This window comes from Rhinoderma darwinii, chromosome 1 (genome assembly GCF_050947455.1).
Source record: "Rhinoderma darwinii isolate aRhiDar2 chromosome 1, aRhiDar2.hap1, whole genome shotgun sequence".
NCBI lineage: Eukaryota > Metazoa > Chordata > Amphibia > Anura > Rhinodermatidae > Rhinoderma > Rhinoderma darwinii.
This window is the reverse complement of record NC_134687.1, coordinates 557,039,400-557,052,140: the sequence shown is the minus strand read 5'-3', so window position 1 is coordinate 557,052,140 and position 12,741 is coordinate 557,039,400. Positions and strand designations below refer to the sequence as shown.

The 12,741-nt window shown below is 40.5% G+C and overlaps 1 protein-coding gene across 7 annotated transcripts in view; it reads left to right on the top strand.

Moving 5' to 3' along the window:
* The window catches only part of ANKRD31 (ankyrin repeat domain 31), a 250,225-nt gene that overhangs the window by 151,132 nt on the left and 86,352 nt on the right, over positions 1-12,741 (top strand). The window lies entirely within an intron of this gene.

Here is a 12,741-nt window from a genome sequence, read left to right as displayed (position 1 = left end):
TTAATTTGGACAGTTGGATGGATAGTATTTGCCCTTCACTCAACCCTCATCACTTACTATATTTAAAGGAGTTTTCTGTTTGTTTGTTTTTGTAAATAAAACTTTATCACTGTACAATCAAAAGTTATGCAACTGTCTTATACGTATATATTGTGTATCCGTTCCTCACTATTAGATCTGTTAGAATAATTAGGTATGCATAGGTTTTCAGGCCCGGGATGTAAACAAGAATGATTCCATTCACTGACCGCAAACAGAGATATTGAAAATGGAACATAAATTATATTGCAAAGTTGCAGAACATTTCCTTATACAGCGACTAAGCTTTATTTACAAAGAATTGAAAAAAAAAATTATGACGAGCTAAGATATGAGATTGTCGACCAGTAAGAGTTCTACATGGGGACTTATAGGAAATGTTCCACTCATTGCAACCCTAGTTAAAACGGCATATAAATATATTTCTATGTGTATATATATTTTTATATATATATATATATATATATATATATACTGGTCCTTCTCAATGAATTAAAATATCATCAAAAAGTTCATTTATTTAAGTTAGGCTCTGCTCACATCTGCGTTGGGGTCCCGTTCTGACGTTTCGTCTGAGCTTTCTGTCAGTATGGGACCCTGAACAGACACAAACGGAGACCAGAGATTTCCGTTTCCATCATCATTGATTTCAATGATGACGGATCCGGTGCCTGTGGTTTCCGTTTGTCTCTGTTGTGCACCGGACCCGTCGTTTTGCCGGAAGCAATAGCGTAGTCGACTAGTGAATATCATATATTATATAGATTCATTACACACAGAGTGATCTATTTCCAGCATTTTTTTTTCTTTTAATGTTGATGATTATGGTAACAGTTAAAGAAAACCCAAAATTTAGTGTCTCAAAAATTTATAATATTATATAAGCCCAATTTCAAAAATGATTTTCAATACCGAAATGTTGGCCTACTGAAAAGTATGTACAGTATATGCACCCAATACTTGGTTGAGGCTCCTTTTGCATGAATGACTGCATCAATGCGTCATGGCCTCTGGTCAGAAGAAGCGCATCAGAGCGCGAAACAGTCTGTTACATTTGTTTGTCCGTTCATCCTCCCTCCGTGATCCACATTGGTTGCCGAAATAAAGGACTTTTAACTACATCTGGGTGAGTGCCGCTCGTTTTCTTTTCTACCTCAGTGTTTGCAGTCTGTATTCTGTGATTTCAATCCTGACTACAAGTCGTGATAAAACGTATTGAGGAAAAGTTAGCAAAATTAGTGCAAATGAAGTGAAGAGTCTCAATTTTGCAATCTTTGGCCAGTGTATATCGTGAGAAATTGCTTGTTTGTCGTTGATCGAATCTTTAATGATGAGCTGAAGATTATCATTTATAGGTGGTACATCCCCTCATGTAAATAGGCATTTTCTAGTCTGTGTGAATGCTCAAAGGTGCAAAGAGAAGTGATATCAAAATTCAGAAAAAAACCAAACTATTATTGTTACATTTAAATACATGGCTTTCGAATGTTAACGACTCACTGTATCGCAGATTAGCAGTCGTTTTTACCAATTTATCTAAACATGAAAAGGACTTATGAGCTAGAATCTGATTGCTATGGGCAACTTCTCCACTTGTTTCTCCCTTCGCTGTGTCTGCTTTTTCGCAGTTTATTGTACGAGGGTGAGTCATGAATTATACGCACTCCGGTTATATTAAAACTTCTGTTGGCCGCACTGTCTTATCTGCGCTTTTGGTACGAGGTCGCGGTCTCCCCAGTCACTGCTGTGCTGGTTTGAACATGGTACGTCTGTTTAGTTGTGACTGCGGTGCGAGAAACAATGTCTGCCCCACTTGTTATTTTCACGAAATAGCAGCGTACAGTGATTCTTTTTTTGTGGCCTGAGGGTATGTCTGGTTCCGATATTTATCGAAGACTTTGTGCACAACATGGAGAAAGTGTCATGAATAAGTGTTTATGAATGGATAGAGAAGTTCAAGGCAGGTCGCACAAGTGTCAGCCGCGAAGAAGGAGCCGGACGCCCGTCCACGACTGATGACAACATTGGGTGTGCACGTGAAATGATTCTATTGGATAGATGAGTATCAGAGGATTATGTCCCCTGACGGAATCCATACGAGGACGAAGATTCACGTCTGATGAAGAGGTGAAGACAGTGGTGCATGTGTGGCTCTCAGCTCAGCCTAAAACATTTTTTAACGTGGGAATACGAAAGCTTGTTGACAAAGTTTAAAAGCAGGGAGATTATGTCGAAAAATTACATATTTGTATTTTGTGAAAGTTAATTAAAAGAAATTCTACAGCCAGAGTGCAGATAATTTCACTCACCCTCGTAGTATTTCTCCTGCTGATAAAAGGTATTTACAATAGTAACTTTATATCAGGGGATTGCGCTTTACATTGTTACCTAATATAATTAGACAAGAAGTCTTACAGGGCATATAAATGTAAGGGTGGGAAGCAAATCTCAACCACCCACTCAAGTTATTAGAGATATGGACTCTAACAATGAAATATATATAAACTAGAGAACAAAAGAGTCCATGTTTATCAAGTATGGAAAATATGCAATCTTTATTAATAACAACAAAAGAACAGAAACAGAGAATCTAAAACAAATCTGTATCTGGATCACCAGTATATACATTAATCAAAAGTATGTACATACATTTTGTATATAGCGTAAAAAGTTAGATTAATGTAAGCTCCAATACGGGATACATCTGTATAGGTAGGCTTAAATAGGAATAGCACGGAAACGAGGTGTAAGAAGCTCAGTATAAAAGCTTATATTTACTTAAAGTGACTAGTGCATTAGATATATAACATAAGACCTAATTAAGCCTAGCTGGTGCACTTACCCATATTTAGGAGAATGTTAGTATGACCCAAGATGTGAAGTAGCGCCAGTCACCCTCATGCGCCGCTTGGACCGGCACTTGATTGGTCACGGACAGACCACATGACTTTCTCCATTTGTAATTTAAACTGGGCATCGACATAATATTGGCACCCCTTGATAAAGCTACAGGCGAAACGCGCGTCGGGGCGCTACTTCACATCTTGGGTCATACTAACATTCTCCTAAATATGGGTAAGTACACCTCGTTTCCGTGCTATTCCTATTTAAGCCTACCTATACACATGTATCCCGTATTGGAGCTTACATTAATCTAACTTTTAAAGCTATATACAAAATGTATGTACATACTTTTGATTAATGTATATACTGGTGATCCAGATACAGATTTGTTTTAGATTCTCTGTTTCTGTTCTTTTGTTGTTATTAATAAAGATTGTATATTTTCCATACTTGATAAACATGGACTCTATTGTTACCTAATATGTTAGTTAAAGAGAAGCTGTCTGCTCTTCTGACAAGCAGCGTAATTGCTTTGCTCCTATAGCTTAAGATATACGAGTGTGAGTCAAACATCTGACAGATACATGATTCAGTGCAAGATACAGATGCTCTGTGTACACAATACAAAGCAGCTGTATCGCAAAAAGTAACAATCAAATGAGTTGCAAAATGACTAGAAAATATAGTCAAGACATTGACAAGGTTAGAAATAATGATTTTTATTTGAAATAATAATTTTCTCCTTCAAACTTTGCTTTCGTCAAAGAATGCTCCATTTGCAGCAATTACAGCATTGCAGACCTTTGGCATTCTAGCTGTTAATTTGCTGAGGTAATCGGGAGAAATTTCACCCCATGCTTCCAAAAGCCCCTCCCGCAAGTTGGATTGGCTTGATGGGCACTTCTTGCGTACCATACGGTCAAGCTGCTCCCACAACAGCTCTATGGGGTTGAGATCTGGTGACTGCGCTGGCCACTCCATTACAGATAGAATACCAGCTGCCTGTTTCTTCCCTAAATAGTTCTTGCATAATTTGGAGGTGTGCTTTGGGTCATTGTCCTGTTGTAGGATGAAATTGGCTCCAATCAAGCGCTGTCCACAGGGTATGGCATGGCGTTGCAAAATGGAGTGATAGCCTTCCTTATTCAAAATCCCTTTTACCTTGTCCAAATCTCCCACTTTACCAGCACCAAAGCAACCCCAGACCATCACATTACCTCCACCATGCTTGACAGATGGCATCAGGCACTCTTCCAGCATTTTTTCAGTTGTTCTGCGTCTCACAAATTTTCTTCTGTGTGATCCAAACACCTCAAACTTCGATTCGTCTGTCCATAACACTTTTTTCCAATCTTCCTCTGTCCAATGTCTGTGTGCTTTTGCCCATAATAATCTTTTCCTTTTATTAGCCAGTCTCAGATATGGCTTTTTCTTTGCCACTCTGCCTTGAAGGCCAGCATCCCGGAGTAGCCTCTTCACTGTAGATGTTGACACTGGCGTTTTGCGGGTACTATTTAATGAAGCTGCCAGTTGAGGACCTGTGAGGCGTCTATTTCTCAAACTAGAGACTCTAATGTACTTGTCTTGTTGCTCAGTTGTGCAGCGGGGCCTCCCACTTCTCTTTCTACTCTGGTTAGAGCCTGTTTGTGCTGTCCTCTGAAGGGAGTAGTACACACCATTGTAGGAAATCTTCAGTTTCTTGGCAATTTCTCGCATGGAATAGCCTTAATTTCTAAGAACAAGAATAGACTGTCGAGTTTCACATGAAAGCTCTCTTTTTCGAGCCATTTGGAGAGTTCAATCGAACCCACAAATGTAATGCTCCAGATTCTCAACTAGCTCAAAGGAAGGTCAGTTTTATAGCTCCTCTAAACAGCAAAACTGTTTACAGCGGTGCTAACATAATTGCACAAGGGTTTTCAAGTGTTTTCTAATCATCCATTAGCCTTCTAACACAGTTAGCAAACACAATGTACCATCAGAACACTGGAGTGATGGTTGCTGGAAACGGGCCTCTATACACCTATGTAGATATTGCATTAAAAACCAGACGTTTGCAGCTAGAATAGTCATTTAGCACATTAACAATGTATAGAGTGTATTTCTGATTAATTTAATGTTATCATCATTGAAAAAAACTGTGCTTTGCTTTTAAAAATAAGGACATTTCTAAGTGACCCTAAACTGTTGAACGGTAGTGTATGTACGTATGTATGTATGTATGTATGTATGTATGTATGTGTGTGTGTGTGTGTGTGTATATATATATATATATATATATATATATACATATACATACATACATACACTTCTCTTTACAACGCCCACTTGGTCAAAAGGTGAAAAACACCCAGTTGGGCATTAAGAAACGAATTAGCATAAATCTAAAGTTGCTCATAACTTGCTCAAAAATGATCGTTTTTCAAAATAAAAAACACTTATCTACATTACAGCGCCGATCAGATTATGTAGGAGATAGGCCACTTATAATCTGGTGACAGAGCCTCTTTAAGATCCAATGCAGCATACACACTCTGTTGGTTAGGTGTCAAAAATTACCCAATGTAGGAATGATACACAGGCCATCTACATAGTAGTATGCTAAGAATAGTGCAGAGGATTTAACTAAGAAAACAAGAATGAAATGTTTAATTTACTCCAACTATAAAATAAATATTTGCTGTATTCACTCATCAGAGTTTACATTAGAGGAAAGCTCCTTGTAAATTTATTTTATGACATATTTACAAGGCAAATTGTCTGCACAGAGATTCTTTTATTATTAGCTCTCATGCAGTAATTTTTTTTCTCTCTGATAAAATGTAGCAGACTCAGAGATCAGAAGGAGGCTTAAAGGCTATGTAAACCTTTGCAGGGCATTTCTTTTTTAATAAACAGGTCAGTCAGTGTGTCTGGTGTAAATTTATAAATAGTTTTTATTAAAAATTAGTTTTACTTTTTGAGATACAATTGCTCTGTGTCCTCTATACAGAGCAGCTGTATCGTTCATGTAGACCTGAATCCGTCAGTCCCGCAGACCTGACTGGTTCAGTGTCAGCGGGTCACATCTAAATTCATAACTTAGATGTGACAGATTACAGGTGGATCCTGTGTGTCTCTGACCCGTCAGTCCCATGGACCTGACGGGAACAGGATTTAGTGTAAATACATCTGTTCTGTATACAGAATACAGCTGCTCTTTAAGACATGGCAAGGCTTATATGAGTAGAAGAAATTAGCTCATACTTTATAATATATGTCCTGCATCAATAAAGTCCCTCTGGGACTTTAACCCCTAGTTGGCATGTTCAGGACGCAGCCCCATTTTTCTAATTTGACATGTCATTTTATGTGGTTATAACTTGGGAATGCTTTCACCTTTCCAAGCGATTCTGAGATTGTTTTCTCGTGACACATTGTACTTTAACCCCTTAAGGACACGGCCAATTTTGGCCTCCAGGACAGAACAATTTTTTTAGATTTCCCTCTTTGCATCCCGACGCTCATATCTCTTTTATTTTTTTGTACGATGTAGTTGTATGAGACTTTGTTTTTTGCGGGACGAGTTGTACTTTATGTAGGTACCAGTTTTTTGGTACAAGTACATTATCGTTTAATTTCTATACATTTTTATTTTGGCGAAAATGCAGAAAAAAAGCAGTTCCGCTGCAGTTTTAATATTTATTTTTTTACACCATACACCGATCATCATAAATAATGTTATACATTTGTTGTACAGGTTGTTCCGGTCGTGGCGATACCAAATATGTCAATATTATTTCATGTTTTGGGACTTATATTTTAAAAAGTTTATTTATTATAAAAAAATGTGTGTTTTTGTGTATTTTTTTTACTTTTTATTTATTTATTTATCATAAAAATTTTTTACATTCATTGAACTTTTTTTTTTAATCCCATAAAGGGATTTATCATTTAGATTTTTATTTTGTAACTGTAATGTACTGGCATAGATCTGTATGCCAGTACATTAGCCTGTGTACTGAATGTACACAGGCAGTTGTTAGGGCATACCTCAGTATGCCCTAACAACAGGAAATATGTTCAGACAGCCCTGGGGTCCTTCAATGGACCCTGGGCTGTCTGGCCATACGAGTTTTGGGCTTTGATCGCGTCACCAGTGGCGTAGCTATAGGGGTCGCAGCGGTCGCAACTGCGACCGGGCCCCATAGCTAGGGGGGCCCGCAGGCCCCCCTCACCACACTAGCGCTGCAATGATTGCTCTACATTGCTGGGTCCCTGCTGTGGTACAAAAGAGACCCAGTAATGTAGCATTGGTGGCAGCTCAGCTGTCAGAGAGTCATTGCGTGGAGGGGGAACAAGAGGGTGGAAAGTGAATGATAGATGAATCCACTCATCTTACGAGACCCAGCCCCGCCCACTGTACTGTCCACCCAATCAGCTCACTTCTTGCTGTTTCCCTCTTCCTCGTGACCTGTTCAGAGGGAAAGGAATGGCTACAGCAAGAAGATGGTGTGCGTGTCTGCTGCTCCTCTGCAGTACGAGCTGCTCTCTGACCCCACAGCAGATGTAAGTAGCAACTAGTAATCCAGCTCTTAACCCCTTCACTGTGTGTATGTATGTCTGTCATGCTGAGCAGTCACACCTCAGGGCTGACAGTTTAGCATAACAGACAAAGTATCTATCTATCTATCTATCTATCTATCTATCTCATATCTATCTATCGATCTCATATCTATCTATCTATCTATCTCTCATATCTATCTATTTATCGATATTTTTCTGTCCTCTCGCGCACAACATCGAGAGGACAGAACTTCCGCCGCGGCTGAAGAGGAAGGTAAGATTAGTTACCCTGACTGGCGGGGTCCGACTCCCGGGACCCGCCAATCAGCTGTTTTGAAGGGGCCGCAGCACTCGTCTTTCGCTGCGTCCATTACGGACGTAATTGGAGCTGTTTTTCTATGGAGTCCATGGAAAACGGCTCCATTTACGTCTGAAGAAGTGACAGGCACTACTTTGACTTGGGCGTCTTTTTTACGTGCCGCCTTCTGACACTTAGGAGACCCAGCGATGCAGCTGAAAGCTGCGGACCGTCGGCCATGAGAAGTTTGCGGGGGGGGGCCCAATAAGAATTTTTGCATTGGGGCCCATGAGCCTCTAGCTACGCCCCTGCGCGTCACAGTTATCTTCTGTGACGCGATCAAAGTGCAGTCCCCTCTCCTTGAACGCCGCGATCAGCTTTCATCGCGGCGTTCAAAGGGTTAAGGGCGGAGAGAAGATGTTTCTCTCCTCTCTGCTGTCAGAGCGGGACCGTGGCTGTGTATTACAGCCGTTGTCCCGCTCTCGATCGCGCGCACAGACAGCTGTCACATAGGTTGAGAATGCTCGTCCTAATGCGCGAAGTACTCGTCGCTCAGGGCGAGCATTCTCGTCCTGTGTCGGCAACCAGTTAAGTTAGTGGTAAAATTTGGTCGATACGTTCAGTGTTTAGTTGTGAAAAACACCAAAATTTTGCAAAAATTAGCATTTCTCGAAATTTTAATGTATCTGCTTGTAAGACAGATGGTAATACCACATAAAATAATTACTAGTTAACGTTTCCCATATGTGTACTTTATGTTTGTATCGTTTTCTGAACATCCTTTTGTTGTTCTAGGATGTTACAAGGCTTATAACTTTAGCAGCAATTTCTCACATTTTCAAGAAAATGTCAAAAGCCTTTTTTTTAGGGACCAGTTCAGTTCTGAAGTGGCTTTGAGGGTCTTATATATTAGAAACCCACTATAAATCAATCATTTTATTCACAGGAATTAATGCAAAGTGGAGGTGAAATTGACAAATTTCATTTTTTTTGCAGAAAATCAATTTTTTTCAGTAATACAGAAGGTTTTACCAGAGAAACACAACTCAATATTTATTTCCCAGATTCTAAAGTTTTTAGAAATATCCCACATGTGGCCCTAGCGTGCTAATGGACTGAAGCAAAGGAGCACCTAGTGGATTTTGGGGCACCATTTGGCAAACTACGCTCAAGGAATTTATCAAGGGGTATAGTGAGCATTTTGAAACCACAGTTTTTTTGCTGAATTTAGTGGAATGAGGCCGTGAAAATTAAAATCTATTTTTTTTCCAATAAAACATAGAAATTTTACATTTTTACAATACGTAAAGGAGAAAAAGCACCCGAACATTTAACAAGCAATCTCCCAATTACAGCAATACCCCATATGTGGTAATAAACTGCTGTTTGGACCCACGTAGGGCCCAGAAGGGAAGGAGCGCCATTTGGCTTTTGGAGCTCAAGTATTGCTGTAATGGTTTTCGGGTGCCATGTCGCATGTGCAATGCCCGTGAGGTACCGAAACCGTGGAAAACCCCCAAAAGTGTCCAAATTTAGGAAACTATACCCCTAAGGGAATTTATCGAGGGGTTTAGTGAGCATTTTGACCTCACCGCTTTTCGCTGACTTTTGTCGAATTAGGCCGTGAAAATGAAAATCTAATTTTTTCCTAATGAAATGTAGTTTTAGCTCAGATTTTTCCATTTTCACAATAAATAAAGGCGAAAAAGCACCCCAACATTTGTAAAGAAAACTTTTCTGAGCACAGGAACACCCCATATGTGGCAATAAACTGCTGTTTGGACCCATGACAAGGCCCTGAAGGGAAACATTTGGCTTTTGGAGCTCAAATTTTGCTGCAATGCTTTGCTGCACCATGTCACATTTGCAAAGCTCCTGAAACTGACCCCATTTGGGAAACTACACCCCTGAAGGAATTTATCAAGGGGTACGGTGAACATTTCGAACCCAAAGATTTTTTGTTGAATTTATTTGAATTAGGCCATGAAACTGAAAAGCTAAATTTTTTCCAAAAGTTGATTTCTTTTATTTTCACATTGGATAAAAAGCACCCCAACATTTGTAAATCAATTTCTCCCGAGTACGGCAATACCCCATATGTGGTCATAAACTGCTGTTTGGACACACGGCAGGGCTCAGAAAGGAGCGCTATTCGATATTCAGATTTTGCTGGATTGTTTTTTGGGCGCCATGTTGCATTTGCAAAACCTTTGCGGTACCAGAGTACGGTGGAAGTCCTGAGAAGTGACCCCATTTTAGAATCTACACCACTCAAGGCATTTATCATTTGCCTAGACATATAACAGGACTCAGAAGTGAAGAGCACTATGCGCATTTGAGGTCTATATATTGGTGATTTTCACAACATTGGCCTAGAATTTCTGGGCTCTGATATCAAATGCTAAAACAAACCCCTTAGACGTGACCCTTATTTTGGAAACTACACTCCTTAAGGCATTTTAAGGGGTGTAGGGAGCATTTTGGCCCCACAGGTGTTTTTATATTAGAAATTAGTGCGCAGCGGATTAAGGAAAGTGAAAATTGCAATTTTCCGCTGATATGCCATTTAAGTGCACAATATATGGCTTTTGATTCTGGCATCTAAGGGGTTGATGGCTGGGAGCGGAGCTAGCTCCATTCCCTGCCGTTACAGCAGGGTGTCAGCTGTAACATACAGCTGACACCCGCGGCTGATGGCACAAGTCTCAGCTTCTGAGCACGCGCCATCTTCTTTTTGCAATCGGCAATCGCGGGGTGCCAATCTGCTAGTAACCCCATAGTTTCAGCACTCACTTTTGGGCACTGCATCTAAGGGGTTAACCAGCCAGATAGGAGGTTAGCTTCGGTCCTGGCCTTGCATCAGTGTATAGCGTTAAGCTATCACTGCTTTAACCCCTTTAGGACACAGCCTATTTTGGCCTTGTGGACACAGATGAGTTTTTTCAAATCTGACGTGTCGCTTTATGTGGTAATAACTTTGGAATGCTTTAACCTATCCAAGCGATTCTGAGATTGTTTTATTGTGACATATTGTACTTTATGTTAGTGAAAAAATTTGGTTGATAAATTTAATATTTATTTGTGAAAAACTCATTTTTCTAAATTTAAATGTATCTACTTGTAAAACAGATGGTAATACCACACAACATAGTTACTAGTTAACATTCCCCATATTTAAAAACACAAACAGAAAAAATGGGACATAGATATCATCAAAACCACAAAAAAGGCCATACTTACTAGGTAGGTGGGTGGGTGAAAACCCGTTCCCATCAGGACGCAGACGGGTCAAAGAATGCTGCAGAAGGAGTGTGCATTAAATAGTGATAGCCCCTCCCACTAGTCTTGAGGGGAGTGGCGAACTAAGTGCTCAAAGGTGTGCGATAAATGAGTGTCAGTGTAGTGCTAGGGTGTGAATGGATGGTAAAAAATAAATATGTATGTATGAAAGTGTCAGAACTGTGTAATAATGTAATAAAAATAAATAAATAAATGTGATGAATAGGGGTCAGTGCTGTGAATAGTACATGGGGTGTCAGTACTATGTGTAATACGTGGAGGGATAATGTGCTGGTCGTCAGGCATGGCGTATCTTGCCGAATAACAGCCTATTTGTAACGCCGCTAGTGTTAGCTAAAGCGGGCTGCTCTGCATTCCAAACCAAACGTCAGCACATCATGCCCTCCCAGCATATAAGACCCGGCTGCGTCCTGAAAAAAAGTGTAGTATACGTAGTAAGAAATATCCATGAAACATGGGGTATTAGTTGTTATTTTGGCCAAAATACGCAAAGCTCGCAACCCAACGTCAAGGGTCCCCAGTGCCTTGCGAGTCCCTAACCAGAACTTTTCGTTCCTAATTTAAAAACACAAACAGAAAAAATGGGACATAGATATCATCAAAACCACAAAAAAGGCCATACTTACTAGGTAGGTGGGTGGGTGGGTGAAAACCCGTTCCCAGCAGGACGCAGACGGGTCAAAGAATGCTGCAGAAGGAGTGTGCATTAAATAGTGATAGCCCCTCCCACTAGTCTTGAGGGGAGTGGCGAACTAAGTGCTCAAAGGTGTGCGATAAATGAGTGTCAGTGTAGTGCTAGGGTGTGAATGGATGGTAAAAAATAACGGCACCGTCCTGATGGGAACGGGTTTTCACCCACCCACCTACCTAGTAAGTATGGCCTTTTTTGTGGTTTTGAACATTCCCCATATGTCTACTTTATGTTTGCATCGTTTTTTTCACGTCCTTTTATTTTTCTAGGACGTTACAAGGCTTAGAACTTTAGCAGCAATTTCTCATATTTTCAAGAAAATTTCAAATGGCTATTTTGTCAGGCTCCAGTTCAGTTCTGACGTGGCTTTGAGGGCCTTATATATTAGAAAGTCCCCATAAATCAACCCATTTTGAAAACTGCACCCCTCAAAGTATTCAAAACAGCATTCAGAAAGTAATTTAACCCTTTTTAACCCTACTTTAACACCGACAGTGTGCATCGGGAACGACACAGTGACTTCCTGTCACTCTTACAGGAAGCCCATCAGGACAAGCCGGGGGTTGGTCCTGATAGGCTTCCGTCCATGGCAGACACGGAGGCCATTGTTTGGCCTCAGTTTGACATGCTAACTATGGGCAAACCCCGCGATTTAAGAGCAGGGTCTGCCGATATGCTAAAAACCCCTAAAATGTAGTGATCAAAACCGATCGCCGCATTTAAGGGGTTAATTGCCGAAATCAGCGGCAAAGGACCGCTGGCCGGCAAGAGTGGAGTGGAAACGACTCAGTAGCTATACGTCCTTGTGCGGGAAGTAACCTCCCGCGACGACCTATAGTTACTGACTCGTGCGGGTAGGGGTTAAAACTGTGACAACACAGTTGCCTGTTAACTACGCATGTGGTGCAGTGTATTAGAATAGCGATCAGGGCCTCCTGCCCTCAAGTCCCCTAGTGGGACAAAGTAAAAAAGTGAAAAAAAGTTAAAAAAAAGTTGTGTAAAAATGGGTCTATGGGGCTACTGG